This window comes from Pristiophorus japonicus, unplaced genomic scaffold, assembly GCF_044704955.1.
Source record: "Pristiophorus japonicus isolate sPriJap1 unplaced genomic scaffold, sPriJap1.hap1 HAP1_SCAFFOLD_327, whole genome shotgun sequence".
In the NCBI taxonomy this organism is placed as follows: domain Eukaryota; kingdom Metazoa; phylum Chordata; class Chondrichthyes; family Pristiophoridae; genus Pristiophorus; species Pristiophorus japonicus.
In genome coordinates, this window is record NW_027253073.1 from 301,948 (window position 1) to 320,481 (window position 18,534).

At 43.2% G+C, this 18,534-nt stretch overlaps 1 pseudogene; it reads left to right on the forward strand.

Annotated features, from left to right (window-relative positions):
* LOC139249573 (probable G-protein coupled receptor 139) overlaps positions 1-17,530 on the forward strand; it is a 31,764-nt pseudogene extending 14,234 nt beyond the window's left edge.
* The last annotated feature ends 1,004 nt before the right edge of the window (positions 17,531-18,534 follow it).

The window sequence follows — 18,534 nt, forward strand, 5'->3', positions numbered from 1 at the left end:
GAATAAGGAGCTCCAGAAACAGAGGGATAAGGAGCATCTGAAACAGAGGGATAAAGTGCTCCAGAAACAGAGGATAATGACCTCCAGAAACAGAAGGATAAGGAGATCCACAAACAGAGGGATAAGGAGCTCCTGAAACAGAGGGATAAGGAGCTCCTGGTACAGAGCGATAAGGAGCTCATGAAACAGAGGGATAAGGAGCTCCTGAAACAGAGGGATAAGGAGTCCTGAAACAGAGTGATAATGAGCTCATGAAACAGCCGGAATAGGAGCTCCTGAAAAAGAGGGATAAGGAGCTCCTGCAACAGAAGAATTAGGAGCTCCTGCAACAGAGTGTTAAGGAGTTCATTAAACAGAGGGAATCGGAGCTCCTGAAACAGAGGGATAAGGATCTCCTGAAACAGAGGAATAAGGAGCTCCAGAAACAGAGGGATAAGGAGCTCCTGAAACAGAGGGATGAGGAGCTACTGAAACAGAACAATTAGGAGCTCCTGCAACAGAGGGATAAGGTGCTCCTGAAACAGAGGGATAAGGAGTTCCTGATACAGAGGGATTATAAGTTCCTGAAACAGAGGGAAAAGAAACTCTTGAAACAGAGGGATTAGGAGCTCCAGAAACAGAGGGAGAAGGACCTCCAGAAGCAGAGGGATAAGGAACTCCAGAAACAGAGGGAAAAGGAGTTCCTGCAACAGAGGAATTAGAAGCTCCTGCAACAGAGGGTTAAGGAGTTCCTGAAAAAGATGGATAAGGACCTCCTGAAATAGAGGGATAAGGAGCTCCAGAAACAGAGGGATAAGAAGCTCCTGAAACAGATGGCTAATGAACTACTGAAACAGAGGGATAAGGAGCTACAGAAACAGAGGGATGAGGAGCTCCTGCAACACAGTGATAAGGAGATCCAGAAACAGAGGGATAAAGGGCTCCAGAAACAGAGGATAAGTAGCTCCTGAAACATAGGGATAAAGTGCTCCAGAAACAGAGGATAAGGACTTCCAGAAACAGAGGATAAGGACTTCCAGAAACAGAGGGATAATGAGCTCCTGAAACAGAGCGATAAGGAGCTCATGAAACAGAGGGATAAGGAGTTCCTGAAACAGAGTGATAAGGAGCTCATGAAACAGCGGGTTTAGGAGCTCTTGAAAAAGAGGGATAAGGAACTCCTGAAACAGAAGAATTAGGAGCTCCTGCAATAGAGGGATAAGGAGCTCATGAAACAGAGGAATTAGGAGCTCCTGCAACCAAGGGGCAAAGTGCTCCTGAAACAGATGGATAACGAGCTCCTGAAACAGAGGAATTATGAGCTCCTGCAACAGAGGGATTCGGAGTTCGGGAAACAGAGGGATAAGGAGCTCCTGAAACAGAGGGATAAGTTGCTCCTGATACAGAGGGAAAAAGAGCTCCTGAAAGAGAGTGATAAGGAGCTTGTTAAACAGAGGGATAAAGAGCTCCAGAAACAGAGGGATAAGGAGCTCCAGAAACAGAGGGATAAGGAACTCCAGAAAGAGAGGGATAAGGAGCTCCTGCAACAGAGGAATAAGGAGCTCATGAAACAGGGGAATTTTGAGCTCCTGAAACAGAGGGAAAAGGAACTCCAGAAACAGAGGGATAAGGAGCTCCTGAAACAGAGGGATAAGGAGCTTCCGAAACAGAAGGATAAGGTGCTCCTGCAACAGAGGGATAAGGAGCTCCAGAAACAGAGGGATAAGGAGCATCTGAAACAGAGGGATAAAGTGCTCCAGAAACAGAGGATAATGACCTCCAGAAACAGAAGGATAAGGAGATCCACAAACAGAGGGATAAGGAGCTCCTGAAACAGAGGGATAAGGAGCTCCTGGTACAGAGCGATAAGGAGCTCATGAAACAGAGGGATAAGGAGCTCCTGAAACAGAGGGATAAGGAGTCCTGAAACAGAGTGATAATAAGCTCATGAAACAGCCGGAATAGGAGCTCCTGAAAAAGAGGGATAAGGAGCTCCTGCAACAGAAGAATTAGGAGCTCCTGCAACAGAGTGATAAGGAGTTCATTAAACAGAGGGAATCGGAGCTCCTGAAACAGAGGGATAAGGATCTCCTGAAACAGAGGAATAAGGAGCTCCAGAAACAGAGGGATAAGGAGCTCCTGAAATAGAGGGATAAGGAGCTTTGAAACAGTGGAATAACGAGCTCCTGAAACAGAGGGATGAGGAGCTACTGAAACAGAACAATTAGGAGCTCCTGCAACAGAGGGATAAGGTGCTCCTGAAACAGAGGGATAAGGAGTTCCTGATACAGAGGGATTATAAGTTCCTGAAACAAAGGGAAAAGAAACTCTTGAAACAGAGGGATTAGGAGCTCCAGAAACAGAGGGAGAAGGACCTCCAGAAGCAGAGGGATAAGGAACTCCAGAAACAGATGGAAAAGGAGTTCCTGCAACAGAGGAATTAGAAGCTCCTGCAACAGAGGGTTAAGGAGTTCCTGAAAAAGATGGATAAGGACCTCCTGAAATAGAGGGATAAGGAGCTCCAGAAACAGAGGGACAAGAAGCTCCTGAAACAGATGGCTAATGAACTACTGAAACAGAGGGATATGGAACTCCAGAAACAGAGGGACATGGTGCTCCTGAAACATAGCGATAGGGAACTCCTGAAACAGAGGGATAAGGAGCTCCTTAAACAGTGGGATAAAGAACTGCTGAAATAGCGGGATACGGAGCTCCAGAAATAGAGTGCAAAGAAGCTCCTGAAACAGACGGATAAGGAGCTCCTGAAACATGGGGTATTCACAGCCCCGGCTACAGGGATTTTAGAAGTTTCACAAACAGGGGCATTTGGTTTTCAATAGACAACTAAATAATGACCACCAAAAACAGGGGAATTAAGAGAGATTTCAGTTCTTGCACCGCTAAATATTATTGTCAGGTATAGTTTCTAAATATAATGTACTCTGATCCATCTATTTTCGGTTCAATGTGGAAGAATTTACACTTCACCAAAGGGACCTTTATCTACAGTTATTTTCGCAAACACTTAATAAACGTCTCTTTACAACTTTATGTACCACGACACTATTTGCACTGCCAGTTACATTGTTTTTCACTAAAATTGGATGAGAGAGCGGGACTGGAATGAGTCTCCCCGTTTGTTTTTCTTTCTCTGTCTTCTTACGTCTGTGTTTCTTTCTGTCTGCCCATCTGTTTCCAACAGGCTCTCGCCCAACATGTCACTCCACCTTCTTTCTCGCCACTTGTGTAACCCGCGTCTGTCTTTCTCTGTGCCCCTCCGGCCTGTCTCTCCGTCTGACTCCCATTGTCTTTTTCTTTCCTCTGCTGTTATCTCTATTTCTGTGTCCCCGTCTGTGCCATAAGTCTCTCCCCCTCCATCTCTCTGCCGTCTGTCTCTCGAGTCTGTCCCTTGCAGTTCTCCATCCGTCTGGCCCGCAGTCTGTCCACCTATCTCTCTCACTGTCTGCCTCTGTCGTTTCCCCCCTGTCTCCGTCCTGTTTAACTTCCTCGTTTGCACCCTCTCTGTCTCCCCATTCTGGGTCTCTCTCTCCCTAACTTTCCTGCTTTCCTGTGTCTGTCTGATCCGTCTGTTCTATTTCTGTCTTCCCCGTTTCCCTCTGCGGTATCTCTCTCCCCTTCTACATCCTCCCGTCTGTCTACCACCATCAGTCTCACCCACTCTGTCTCCTTCTTTTACATTTCCAGTCGGACTATCTCCACCACACGGTCTGTCGCTCTCTCTCTATCACCTTCTGTGTGTGTCGCTCTCTCTCTGTCCGCCCACCCGCCTCCGCACCTCATCTCTGTCTCCTTCCTATCTCTCGCCTGTCTTTCTCTCACTCTCTCTGTTGCCCGCTCTGGCTCACCAGTTTTCCTGTTCCCGTCTGGCACCGTCTCTGCCTTTGTCTTTGTAACATATCATCTATCTACCGCAGCCGGTCGCAATCCACCATTCTTCCAGTCAATCTCTATCCCCACACACCCACTATGTTGCTCTCTCTCTATTTCTCGCTCCCCCAGCTCGTTTTCTTTGTCTACCACGTCATTTTCTCCCTGGGTCTGATTTCTGCCGATTTCTCTCCTACGTCTGTCCCATTCTAACCCGCCTCACGTGTACTCACTTCTGCATCAAACCCGTCTGTCCCTGTCTATCCACAGCTGTCTCCCCATCTCGCACTCTGTCTGTCACCCCCAAATGTTTATCTCTCTTTGCCCCGCCGATCTGTCTGTCTGTCTCTCTCTGTGCCTCCGCATTCTCGTTCTCTCCCTCTTTCTCCCCACGTCTGTCTCCCTATATTTCTCACTCTGTTTGACCCATCCATTGCCCCACCTTCTGCATATGTCTTTTTAACTCTCTCTTTCTCTGTCTGCAACGTGCTTTTTTAATTAATTCAGAAATTTTGGCGTCGCTACTACGGCCTTCCTTCCTTTGTTGCCCTTCTGAAACTGCCCCGGAGAAGGTGGTGGTGAGCCGACTCTTTGAACCGCTGCAGTCCGTGTGGTGAAGGTACTCCCACAATGCTGACATTGTCGCAGCGGCTTGATTCAACTGAGTGTCTCGCTGGGCCATTGTAGAGGGCATTGAAGTGTCAACCACATTGCTGTGCATTTGGAGTCATGTATAGCCCAGATCAGTAAAGGACGGCATATTTCATCCTCTAAAGGACATTAGTGAACCAGATGGATTGTTACCACGGTCCAGTAGTATCATGGTCATTTTCCATACTCGGTTTTTAAATCCAGATTGATGTAATTAACTGAACCTAAATTCCTCAGCTGTGGTGGCAGGATTTGAACTTACATCTCGGGATCTTTAGTCCAGGCCACTGGATTAGTTCAGTAACATTCCCACTCTGCTACCTGAAGGTTTCTCTCGTTCTCTCGTTCTCTCTCTTTGTGTATTCCCGGTCTGTCTCCTCCTTCCTTCTCCCCCACCTGCCTATCTCTGTCTTGCCATCTGTCTTTTTCCACCGCCTGTCTTCGTCACTCTCTCTATCTCCCCACGCTCCTACTCGTATCTGTCTCTAGCTCTGATCCCCCGTATGTCTCTCTCATTCTGCCTCCTCGTATGCCTTTCTGATCCTGTCTCTCCTGTATGCCTCTCTCTCTGTCTCTGTCTCCTCATCTGTCTGCCGTTGCTCTCTGCCCCATCTGTATCACTCGCCGTTTCGCAATGTTTGCCCCGATTGTTTCAACCCATTCTCTATTTTTCTGTCCCTAACACGTCTGTCTCACCCCCTCTCTCTCACTCAATTTTTCATCCCACCGTCTGTCTCTCTCTCGCTATCTCTATCTCAGCCCAATCTATTATCTTTCTGGCTAACACACTTCTGCCTCCCCTGTCTGGCAATTCCTGTCCCCTTCCACCATTCACCCCCGTCTGCCCCTGTCTATCGCTCTCTGTCTGCGTTCCGTCAGTTTTTTCTGTCTTCCTCCCCTGTCTGTCACGCACTGCCCCCTTCCATTATTCTCCCACATCTGACTATTCCCTTCTGCCTTCCACGTCTATCTCTCCCTTTGTCTCCCACCATATCTCCTACCCCCTCCCAGTTTGTCTCCATCCGTTTCTCACCCTATCGGTCTGTCTTGCCGTCCCCTCTGCTCAATATTGTCGCTCTCTATATCCTCCACCATAATTAACTCACTCATTCTCCCATCCCCATAGTCTGTCGCTCTCTCTTTTTCAAAATCTGTCTGTCCAGATTTCTGTCTCTCCGGACTGTCTCCTCTCCATCACAAAACCCTGCCTGTCTCTCTCTTTCTGTGACATGCACATAACTGTCTCCCCCTGCCTGTCTATCCCTCTTTCACCTTTACCAGGTGTAAGGTTTTGAAGGAGATCTTCCAGGCAAGAATTGGTAAAATAGCACAAATCTCCGGACACAAAGACCCTTCTCTCGGGTTGGATCTGTCAAAAGCCAGTTTGACTGTTCCAGTGCCGATTTTTGGCGCATGGGCACATGAGGGGCCTCAACGGGTGTGTGCTGACAAGTTGTCAATGGCGATTGCAATAATTATTATTCATTCACAGAGAGTTATGAAATTAATTTAATAAGCTTCATTTTAATTTAATAAATCCCGGAACGGGCATCGAACCTGTGCCAACGAGGATAGAGCACTGCACCCTAACCACTAGATGGCGGTCAAAGGTTTGAGTAAATGTTGAGGCCGAGAACTCGTGAGCCAGTCAGACGGCCTCTGTGAGAATCTTCAAAGGGAGAATGTTGAAAGTAAACTTGTCGCAACAGCATTCAACTGCAATTTTAATAAAAACAGCCAAAACCTATGTTTTGCCCTGGCACACATGGCGGAAATTAAACGGCGTAAGTTAACCGTTTTGAAGATTGAATGTCTTTTGGAACTGGCTCGTTTTCTTAACTGTAAAACATATGAATTATCCTAAAGACTTGTATATTTTATTGCAGCCCTCTGCTGTTGCGACTTTACAAGAACAACAACATCAAGTTAGCTCCCAGATTGATGTGTGGCATCCAGATTGGTTTGAAGACCCGCAAACTGGGGCACTGGGATTACATCGGACAGTATCTGGATTGTATTGTTGACGCTTTATGTCAATGATATTTAATCACAACCTCATCATCAGAAATCTTTCGAGAGATGCTGGCTGAGTATATCCAACATTTTCTGATGTCATTTCAGATTTACAGGCTTCGCAGTTCTTTGCTTTTGAAACTAAAAAGTTATGTAATTTGACGTCATTGGGGATTCGAAAGACAGGGCGTTTATTCAACGGCAAACTTGAGACGTGCGTGGTGTGTATCCTCCCTGCTGACAGGTAAAGAACATCACTAACTGGCGAGGAATATTTTGAGGGGTGAAGGGGATCAGCATAAGCCGTGATCTATGTGCTAAGCAATGACATAAGGAGATAAAGGGATGAGTTCCTTCAGTTAGAGTTTCAGGTGTAATTGAGGAAATTAATGAGCAGGACCACAAAGGCATTCCATGGATTATTCCACTTCCCCGCGATATTGAGTTTAGAATAAACGGTGCACGAGGTTGGGCTACAGAAACCTGGGACATTGGGATCAGTTCCAGCGCAGGACGGACCTGTTATAGTAGGTCGGGTTGGACATCAACAGAGCTTGGACCAAAGTACTCGCGGGAAGATTACCTAGTGGGTCGGGTGAGGGGTTGAACCAATTTGGCAGTGGATTTGTGTATCAGGATGAAACAGCTGTCGATGTTGTAATTTTGCACTGTATACCCAAGTCCAGATGATTATTATATATCAATATCGCAGTGAACGTGGCCTCAGACAGGGCATTGCAGCCCATCCATGGGAAACGATATACCACGGCCCGAACAAACCTTCCCTTACACCGAGCACAATCACAGGCAAAACAGGCACAGCAGAATTTGCTGAGGACCGCAGAGAGCAAAATGTTCTTTGATCAGCGATAGTTCCTAATATCTTTTAATGTCTCTGTGTTAAGTTGCAATTTGTTCTGTGCGATATAAATATATTTTGTATATCTGTTGAAGTGTTTATGTATTTGAATGCAACAACGTTATTTATAATTGAATTGTGGAGCACCTGTGTGTGTTATAAATGTATATTCTGTGTCTATGATTGTATCTATGTTACCTGTAGACACCTCGCAAATAAACGCAAAGACAAATGCAGCACAGAGATACTTAGAGATAAATTCAGAAAGAAAACAGAGATAAAAATAAATACATTTATAATAACGGAGAGATGAACACAAATAATTTGATTATCAAGGTTCCACACAATTGTATTTACATGTCACAGATACGTGCACAAATATATTTTAAATTTCCCGCACGGACATCCAAATTCATTAGAAATAACAAAACATTACACACAAAAATAAAACACATCTATGGCGTCTCAATAACTGAAGGCTTTTTGCAGAGAGCCGGCACAGACAGGATGGGATGAATTGCTTCCTTCTGTGCTGATTGATTCAATGATTCCTTGTCTTCTTGCTCGTAAGACAGGTGCAACAGGCAGCTGTATGATGGAAGCACTGAGGCTACAAGACTTGCAGCTCTAATGGCGCAATCGGTTAGCGTGCAGTACTAAAATGACAATGTCAAGCCTGGGAAATGCCGAGGTTGTGAGTTCGAGACTCACCGAGAGCAGCTGATGTTTTTACACATGACGATTGTGCTTTTCAGACTCTGAGGCCATTATGTATTTATGAGGCCATTATGTGCGAGTGATTCTCGATGGTTCCATTTCTCTCTGTCTCTCTGTCTCTGTTTACTCCGTGTGTGGCGACCTGCAGGATAATTTTGCAAGCATGCCTGTACATGTATCTTCAATAAAAACAGGAAATGTTGGAGACACTCAGCAGGTCAGGCAGTATCCGTGGAGGTGGAGAAGAGCGATTAGACAATGGGTAGTTTGCGGCTTTGGTCTGCTGTTGCGAAGTGAGGCAGAGTTTCTGGATCATTTCATAATCTCTCACAACTCAATAGAAAGCAGCGGGACTCTGCAGCTCGAAGAGGGGCTTTGTGGACGATCGGGGCTGCAAATGGGATGGAGTGCGAGAAATTGTGTAGAGTTTAAGTGTATACAGAACTTTACAGAGAATCATCAAATATCATAGAGTTGTGAGACACTGTACTATATTAAATTTGAATCACAAACGTGAATCATTCCATTTCTTCCAATCTTTAATTTAACATATTTTCAAAATCTTTCCACCCGCTTTCGAATCGGGAACGTTTTGCGTGTTGGGCGAACGTGATAACCATTACACTACATTACCGTTATAACAACGTTTAGGACATTATTAATATAGATGTGGACGAAAAATCACGTCAGGATAAATGATCTTTTCAATGTTGCTCTTCCGTAATCGATATTTTCTTTGCTGTTTCACAATAACTACACCCTTGATCTAACGTCTGATTCATACTTTTATACAGTGTCAGGCTGAGACGCGCCTGATGACTTAATTTATTTAATATGAAAAGACACAGATATAGGTATGCATTCAAAATCAACCAGCAGGTGGCCACACACAGATTGAACAGAGCACGAGAGACGGACAGAATCGGGAAACACCGGGAAATAGAACATGTTAAACCACTGGGCGGAGTTAACAGGCGCCTGATATTTTGTTTGTTGTATCACGACAAACTGACCAGATCGATAAAGTCTCTGTCACTCTGTCGTTCCTGGGTTGTGGGCATCGCTGGAAAGGCCAGCATTAATTGTCCTTCCCTAATAGCCCTTGAGAAGATTGTGCTGAATCGCCTTCTTGAACCGCTGCAGTCCGTATGGTGAACGTACTTCCACACTGCTGTTAGGGAGGATGTTCCAGCATATTGACCCAGCGACGATGAAGGAAAGGCCAATGTTCTTCCAAGTCACTGTGATGTGTGAATTGGAGGTGTTCGTGGAGGTGGTTGTGTTCCCATGTGTCTGCGACCTTTGTCCTTCTCGTTGGAATAGATCGCGGATCTAGGAGGTGCTGCCAAAGAGCTTTAGTGAGTTGCTGCAGTGGATCTTTTAGATGGAGCACTAGATGGAACACACTGCAAACATGGTACATCGGTCTTGGACGTAGTGAATGTTTTAGCTGGTGGATGGGATGCCAATGCAGTGGGCAGATTTGTTCTGGATGATGTAGACCTTCTTGCGTGTTTTGAACCTGCACTTATCCAGGCAAGTGGAAAGTATTACATCACTCTCCTTACTTTTACTTTGTAGATGGTGGAAAGTCAGGAGGTGAGACACTCTCCTTGAAATACCCAGCCTCTGACCTGCTCTTGTTGGCACAATGCATTTGTGGCTGTTCCAGTTATGTTTCTGGTGAATGGTGATCCAGAGGATGTTGATGTTGGGCGATATGGCGATGGTAATGACGTTACAAGTCAAAAGTCGATGGTTAGACTCTAGCATGTTGGAGATAGTCATTGCTTGGCAATTGTGTGTGCGATTATTACTTGCCACTTATCTGCCCAAGAATGAATGTTATCCAAGTCTTGGTGCATGTGGGCATGCAATGCTCCATTATCTGAGGATTTACGAATGGAACTGCACACTGTGGAGTCATCAGCGAACATCGCCGCTTCTGACCTTATGATGGATAAAAGGTCATTGATGAAGCATCTGATGATGGTACGGCTTGGAAAACTAGTTTGAGGAGCTACTGATGTGATGTCCTGGGGCTGTGATGATTGATATCCATCCACCAGAAAATCTTGTTTTTTGCAAGATATGACTCCAGCAGTGAAAATTTTTCACCTTGCTTCCCATTGACTTCAGAGTTCCTCGGGCTCCTTGGTGCCAAACTCCGTCAAATACTGATTGATTTCAAGTGTGCCTGTTCAGCAGACAGAGTGAGATATGTTCGATAGGAATAGTGCAATCAAGCAGACACAACATGGATTCATGAAGGGGAAATCATGTTTACCTAATTTACTGTAATACTTTGAGGATATAACGAGCATCGTGGATAGAGGTGTACTGATTGAAGTGTTGTATTTAGATTTCCAAAAGGCATTCGATAAGGTGACACACAAAAGATTACTGCAGAAGATAAAGATACGTGGAGTCAGAGGAAATGTATTAGCATGGATAGAGAATTGGCAGGCTAACGGAAAGCAGAACGTAGGGATAAATGGGTCGTTTTCGGGTTGGAAATCGGTGGTTAGTAGTATGCCGCAGGGTTCGGTGCTGGGACCACAACTGTTTACAATATACATCGATGACCTGGAAGAGGGGACAGAGTGTAGTGTAACACATTTTTCAGATGACACTAAGATTAGTGGGAAAGCGGGTTGTGTAGAGGACACAGAGAGGCTGCAAAAAGATTTAGATTGGTTAAGCGAATGGGCTAAGGTTTGGCAGATAGAATACAATGTCGGAAAATGTGAGGTCATCGACCTTGGAAAAATATTACATTAAAAGAGAATATTATTTGAATGGGGGAAATTACAACATGCTGCGGTGCAGAGGGACCTGGCGGTCCTTGTGCATGAAACCCAAAAAGTTAGTTTGCAGGTGCAGCAGGTAATCAGGAAGGCGAATTGAATGTTGGCCTTCATTGCGAGAGGGATGGAGTACAAACGCAGGGAGGTCCTTCTGCAACTATATAGGGTATTGGTGAGGCCGCATCTGGAGTACTGCGTGCAGTTTTGGTCACCTTACTTAAGGAAGGATATACTAGCTTTGGAGGGGGTACAGAGACGATTCACTAGGCTGATTCCGGAGATGAGGTGGTTACCTTATGATGATAGATTGAGTAGACTGGGTCTTTCCTCGTTGGAGTTCAGAAGGATGAGGGGTGATCTCAGAGAAACATTTAAAATAATGAAAGGGATAGACAAGATAAAGGCAGAGAGCTTGTTTCCACTGGTTCGGAGACTAAAACTAGGGGGCACAGCCTCAAAATACGGGGGAGCCAATTTAAAACCGAGTTGAGAAGGAATTCCCCCTCCCAGACGGTTGTGAATCTGTGGAATTCTCTGCCCAAAGAAGCAGTGGAGGCTAGCTCATTGAATGCATTCAAATCACAGATAGATAGATGTTTAACCAATAAGGGAATTAAGGGTTACGGGGAGCGAGCTGGTAAGTGGAGCTGATTCCACAGCCAGATCAGCCATGATCTTGCTGAGTGGCGGAGCAGGCTCGTAAGGCTAGATGGCCTAATCCTGTTCCTAATTCTTCTGTTACGTTCTTATGTTCTTATGATACGATATCAGGAGAAAAAAATTAGGCGTTCAAGCATAACTAAGCTGATAAAGGATGCAGCAAGGAACACAGGATTAACAACTGTATGGGAAAGGACAATAAGTCATTTAGAACAGAGTTATGGTGGGAAATAACCTAATTAGGATGGTTCTCACTCCGCTGATCTTGGACAATTGAAGAGGTAAAAATTATTGATGCATGATATACAGCGGCTCAACGAAATAAGTTATATAAAGAGGCAGCCGGGAAAGAGAAGGAAGCAAGCGGAGGTCAGTGCTTCCTCAGCGGCGGAGCACATCCAGGCTTCGCCGAAACACATCTGACAGCTCGGGATTCATATAAAGACCATCGTTCTGTCCCAATGTCCATCTGTTCCGGATTCGTAAATCTTTTCTGCTTTCACGGGTTGTATGATTAGTGTATCTATCTTAATCACGTGTTGTATCTGATTATGCTTTAAACTGCCGTTTTTAATTTGAAGCCTGAGATTTCCTGAGACCGTCTGTGTAATCTTTTGTGACCTGTGATGCAAATCTCGCATTTTAATGAAATGTATTCAACATGGTGACCTTTATTTCAAAATGCTTGGATTATAAGTGTTAGATCTATCATTGTTATTGCATGGGCCCTTGGGTAGACCACACCTCGACTGGAGTGTTCTGTACAATTTTGATAAGATTAGCTAAATAAGGATATATTGCTTTGATAGGAGTGCAACGAAAATTCACTAGGCTGCTTCCTGGGCTGGATGATCGTACATTGGGAAAAAACAGAATACACTCGGCCTATATTGCCTCTTCTTTAGAAATTGACAGTTGATCTCATTAAAACTTATATCATTCTAAGGTTCGGCAGGGGAGCTGCAAGGAAGATGTTTCACTGGCTGGCGAATCGAGACTTAGGTTTCGCAGTCTCAGAATAAGGCGGTGAGCAATTACGACTGAGATGGGAAGAATTAACTTCACTCAGAGCCTGGTAACTTTTTGGAATTCTCTCCGTCAATGAGCTGCAGATGTTCAGCAGTTGAGTAGATTCAAGGTTGAGATCGATATCTTTTTGGATACTAAGGGATTCCCGGCATTAGCCGATCGTCTGGGAAATTGGAGTTGATGTAGATCAGCCATGATCTAACTCAACAGCAGAGCAAGCTCGAAGTGGCAAATTGCCGATTCCTGCTTATGTTCTTATATTCTCATATAAAGGGTGCCACGGCTTAGCTAATTGACATGGCAACAGTAAAAGGGACGATTTTGACTACAGAAGCCCCCATTATTAGATCTCCTAATTAAGCATCAAAAGGGGATTGAAACGAGTACTCCCTACTTGGTTGGTCTCAGATTCGCCATGGCCAGTCATAAGTAATGGTTTATCTTTCATTAAGGAAATGCTAGCATCAGTACAATTCATATTGTGAGTAAGATTATACAACTCTGTCAATGTTCCATGTTATCACAGCAATAAATATCCTTGAAAGTCCCTGCCTCAATTTGATTGCTCAGCCTACTGCAACGAACACAAATTATGGTGCAACCTAATTGTCTCACTGGAATTAACATGGCATATAAATATGGGCTCATTTGAAAGTGTCCCACAATACGTGTTGGTTTAACACCTCAGCATTTCACGCTAAAATGCATGCCCAAGTAACTGGTCGTGTCTTTGCCATTTACTATCCGATTTTTGCAGCTATCGCTGTTCCTGGTAAGGTATGCATTGCTGACGTCCTTGGATGAGGTTTTGGTGTTCGTGATAAAGAATTACAGTAAAGATGTCAGTATTCAATCCTCCTTTAAAGTATAATTGTTCTTTGTAAATTATTAAAGTCATTAATTTCATTTAAGTTTTTCTTTAAGGTCTCACTGTCCCTGGTAATATATTAGTGAGGGGTTCATATACATATTTGTTTGGAGGTATCACTGATCCTGGTAGGCTATTGTAGTGATGGATCCATAATAAAAATTTTGTGTGACGTATCACTGTTCCAGGTAAGGTGTTACAGTGAGGGATTTATTGTACAGTTTTGGTTTAAGGTATCGCTGTTTCTGGTAATGTATTACAGTTAGGATTGCATTGTTTAAGTAGTTGTTTAATTTTGAAGTAATGTGTTGCAGTGAGTTATTGATTGCACACATCTTTGTTAAAAGGATAATTGTACCTGGTAAGACATTATTGTCACATATTCATTGTACAAACTTTTGTTTAAATTACCGCTATTCCTTGTAAGCTATTACAGCTATCTATTCATTGTGAATGCCTTTCTAAAAAGTATAATTGTTCCTGATACGGTATTACAGTGATGTATTCAAGGTGCAGCCTTTGTTTAAGGTATCACTATTCCAGGTAAGGTATTACAGTGAGGGATGCAGTCTGCAGACTGTGTTTAAATTGTCGCTGTTCTGATAAGCTATGAGAACGAGGGATTAATTGTACAGTCTGCGTTTAATGTAAGGGCTTCATTGTACCTGTAAAGTATTAAACCATATTTACCTGCACTTCTCCCGTTTTCTCTTCCTTGCAGCTAATTTGGTGGCGATTGTTTTCCTGTTCCGAGGAAGGTGCGGTATCTCCAGATGTATCACTCAGTAGCTGTTGTCCATGGCTGTGACGGATCTTTTGGTGGTTGTCACTGCAGTGATATTCAATCGGATCCATGGTATTTATTTCCCAGTTACTTTTCTGACCACGACTCCAGGCTGCAGTACGAGCGCCGTCTTGACTTATGCTGCCAGAGACAGTTCCGTCTGGTTAACAGTCGCTTTCACCTTTGATCGATGTGTAGCCATTTGTTGCCTAAAGCTTAAAACAAAATATTGCACAGAGAAAACGGCAGGCTTGATTATCGGAACGGTTTGTATGCTGAGCTGTGCTAAGAATGTACCCTGTTACTTTATATATGAACCATTGTACATGATAAACAACGTGCCGTGGTTTTGCAGCATGAAACCAATATTTTATACTTCAGCTGGTTGGGCAGCATTTGACTGGCTGGACCGTATTCTGACCCCATGTGTACCTTTCGTTCTGATTTTGCTGCTCAATGCTCTGACCATTAAACACATTCTCGCGGCCAGTAAAGCCCGCAGGAGACTCCGGACCCAGAGAAATGGAGAGATTCACAACGACCCAGAGATGGAGAGCAGGAAAAAGTCCATCGTTTTACTGCTGTCGATATCGGGCAGTTTCATTCTGTTTTGGATGTCGTATGTTATCAATTTGTTGTATGTGCGATTTACAAAGGGTAATTATTTTGCAGGTTCCCATTTCAATGATCCGAGGTTAATTCTGCAGGAAAGCGGATATATGCTTCAGCTTTTAAGCTGTTGCACCAACACGTGTATTTATGCAGGAACCCAAAGTAAATTCAGAGAGGAGTTAAAGAATGCGGTGAAATATCCATTAGCACTAATTTCGAAATTCATTAAATAATTGAAATTATAAAAGTCAATGTTAAACCATTAAGTATTCCATCCCACTTCGTTATTTGTAACTCATGACAGCGCATTACAGTTATTAAAGGCATTCCATCCCCTGTATTTCCATTTTCGACACCACACGCTGCTCCTCCCAGATTCTTTTTGCATCCCATCCCAATTATGTTCTTTTTCTATTAAAAAAATAGCCACTGGCAGCTTTTGGGCTTTATTTCTGGTTGACGGCGAAGCAAATGCATTCGTCGCTAGCCACGATGGAAGGTTTCTACGCCGATCTCGCGATCGCTTTGGCGAGACTTTAGGCTTTCCTGACATGCAGCTGAAATCTTCGTAGGTTTGATGTGATTTCTGCAAGCTGCCTAAGCAGCCAATCAAATGCAGAATTCTCAGACTGAAGAGCAGGAATTGTGGTTGATTGTAACTAGTTAATAAGATCAAAACAAAGATAGGGTCTCGAACAAGGAGAAAAACATTACTCTGACTTAAACGTGAAGGAACCATTTGAAAAAAATTCTTCAATATTTAATTTTTTATTAATATGGATACATTTGTCATAACACCTATTAAAAATAGATTTCAGGGCCATAAATTTAGTTTCTCAGTCAATACGCTCTTACAACCAAAGTTGTACCTAATAAAATGGAGTCTAACATTTAATGGGTTATTTTACAGCGGTCGGGCTGCAGAAGGGACAAAGTTTTCACCGATTCTCCAGATTTCCATTATTGCATTTATTGCCAGCTAAGTACAGTTTGAGAGCAGCGCAGTCAGTGTCAGAACAATCAATGCCTTAACACAACTTCTGCATTTCTGCGTTAGCATACACATTTACAACATCATAAATTTGCAGTCAGATTCAAAGGGGGAATAGCAGCGTACGTTGTCCATTCCGTATTATTCCAGCTCTAAGGATTATGGAATTGTATCTTTGAAATCAGAGAATGCGAACAGCATTAAGTTACTTAAGAAAGAATAATGTGGAAAACGAGGTAACTGCGAACTGTCACTTACTTTTATATGTGGGATTCATTGGAATTACTCATCAATGACAGACGGACTGAACATTTGATAAATTGTGAACTGAGCAAGAGAGTCAGCATCCAATTATGAATAGTAGGTTATGTTTGATTAATATAGATGTCTGTTTAAAAGGTCACTGGCATGGTCAAAGCGATATATGGATGTTATATATCTAGATTGCAGAAGGCATATCATGTGTTCCATACAAGATAAGAGCGCAGTGAATTGGAGGAAACCTTGTGAAATTGGTTGATAATTAGTTACAAGGCAGGAGAATGCACTCATTTTTTTGAGATGTGTTAAGCGGTGGTCTCAATTTTGCATTATATATCAATGACTTAGATGAAAAAGATTTATATCCAATATTGAAAATGACATTTCTTTAGTATGCACAGTAATGTCGGCACACTGAAGCAGACAATTCCAAATGGTGACAGAGATATTAAACAGGTGGAAAAACCTATGGCCGATGGAGTTCAATGTGGGTAAGTGTGACGTCATTCGGTTTAGAGCCAATAAAGCATATGCCCTTAAAAGCGAGGGATTATACATCGTGGATAAGCAAAATGATAGGCTCTCCAATTAGATAAATCGTGTTAAGCTAGTGCACCTGTAGAAAAAATAATTCAAAAGACTAACTGAATATTGACCTTCATCGCAAAGGGGGCTGAACTACGATGACGAGGAGGCGATGATTCCGTTTTTAGAGACATGATCAAATCCCACCTGGAATACTGCTTTCACTTCTGGGCACAAAACAGTCCCCACAAGTAGATATTCGCCTTTCAGCGTGTGCGTTGCAGAGTCCCCAGAAGGATAAAGGTGCTTGAAAGGTTACATTTGAAGGTTGCAAGGTATGGCTTGTATTGTATTGATTTTGGAAGGTTGGGGGTTGGTCCAGCACAGTGCATAAAATGATAAAATCCTTGGAGCGAGTAGGTGCATAACTGCTAAACCTCTGGTGTGGGATCGACGAAAAAAGTGCGATCTAGGCTCTTTGGGATAGAGATCAGGAAGCACTTCTTCATCAAAACACATAGAATCCTGACCTCCAATTCAAAAGGCTGAAAAGTTCCGACAAAGGCTGATAGATTTTTGATAGTTAATTTTATCAAGGTATGTGAATCTTTTCGGATAAATAAAGTGAATTTTTTGATAAACATAATTTTATATATCTCAGTTTCCCACTAACCTTTGTGTGAAAAATGATGCTTCCTTTTTTCACCCCTAAATGACCAGCTCTAAATTGAATCACCGTGCATCACGGTGTGTTTCACAGGTTGATATATGGACTCCTTCTGATTCAGAAGATATGAAGTCAGAAGTTCAGATGGAGTTGAAATTAAGTGTCATGATGCTGAAGCATCTGGTTCTGTCTGACACCATTCCCAGAGAGGATGGTTGAATCAGTGACGAGGGTGCAGCACTTGTGATGGGGCATTAGTTGATAATTGCCAAATTAGGGGAGACGATCTTATCGTTGATTTCTGACCTGATTATTGTGACAAATAATCAACTGCCGATATGCAGTGAAATAGTGGAGAATGCTCGTGGAAAATTTGGAACTAAGTTCATGTAATTCCTGTACAAATTAAATAATGTCTGCGAAATATGTTATAGAAAGGCAATAGGTAGATGAGCAGAAGGACGGGACCAAGTAAGCAATCTTGGAGGCGGCTGGAGCTGAATGTTCTTGACGTCAATGGAAGCCATTGTTCAGATCGCCTCAACAATTATTTTTTAAAAGTTATAAGTGCGGACCAAGCCAGGGCCCTTTCATGTACTTTGACAAAGCGGGAGTCGCGTTGGATAGTCTTGGCATGTTCAACTGTACCGAAGTTTGCGAGAGGCCAAGCACATAAATCGATAATGCATTTCAGCCACACACCCAGACAACGTTTTTCATCAATTACTGATACTTGAGTTTCAAAAAACTGAATGGATGGGTCGAGCTAACGATTTGTGGGAGAGATGGTGCAAGGGAAGTGACGACACATGCAAGAACATTGGAGGCACAAGTATTTGGTGGACTGTAACTTAAATGAATAAGGGGATTGATGCCGGGAGTACAGTACAGGGATACTACAAATGTTTTGAAGGGGATGGGGACGATGCCTGCAGAGAGAGAGCCAATTACTACATCTCCAAACAATACGTTCAGGCAGCGAAATTACTTTATTTCATTATTTGTCAACACGCGCGTGTTATCATATATTCCTTTAACTTCCTCGAATAGATTTAATTTATTTCACTCGAATGCATTTTTCTATCGTTGGATTTGTTTCCTTTCTTTATTTCAATCACCTAATTTCTTTGACTTCGCTAAACTAATTTATTTGAGATAATGCGATATTATGCATTCAATCATTAAATTCTTGCATGTGTACCTCTGGGTCAGGCTGCACAGAA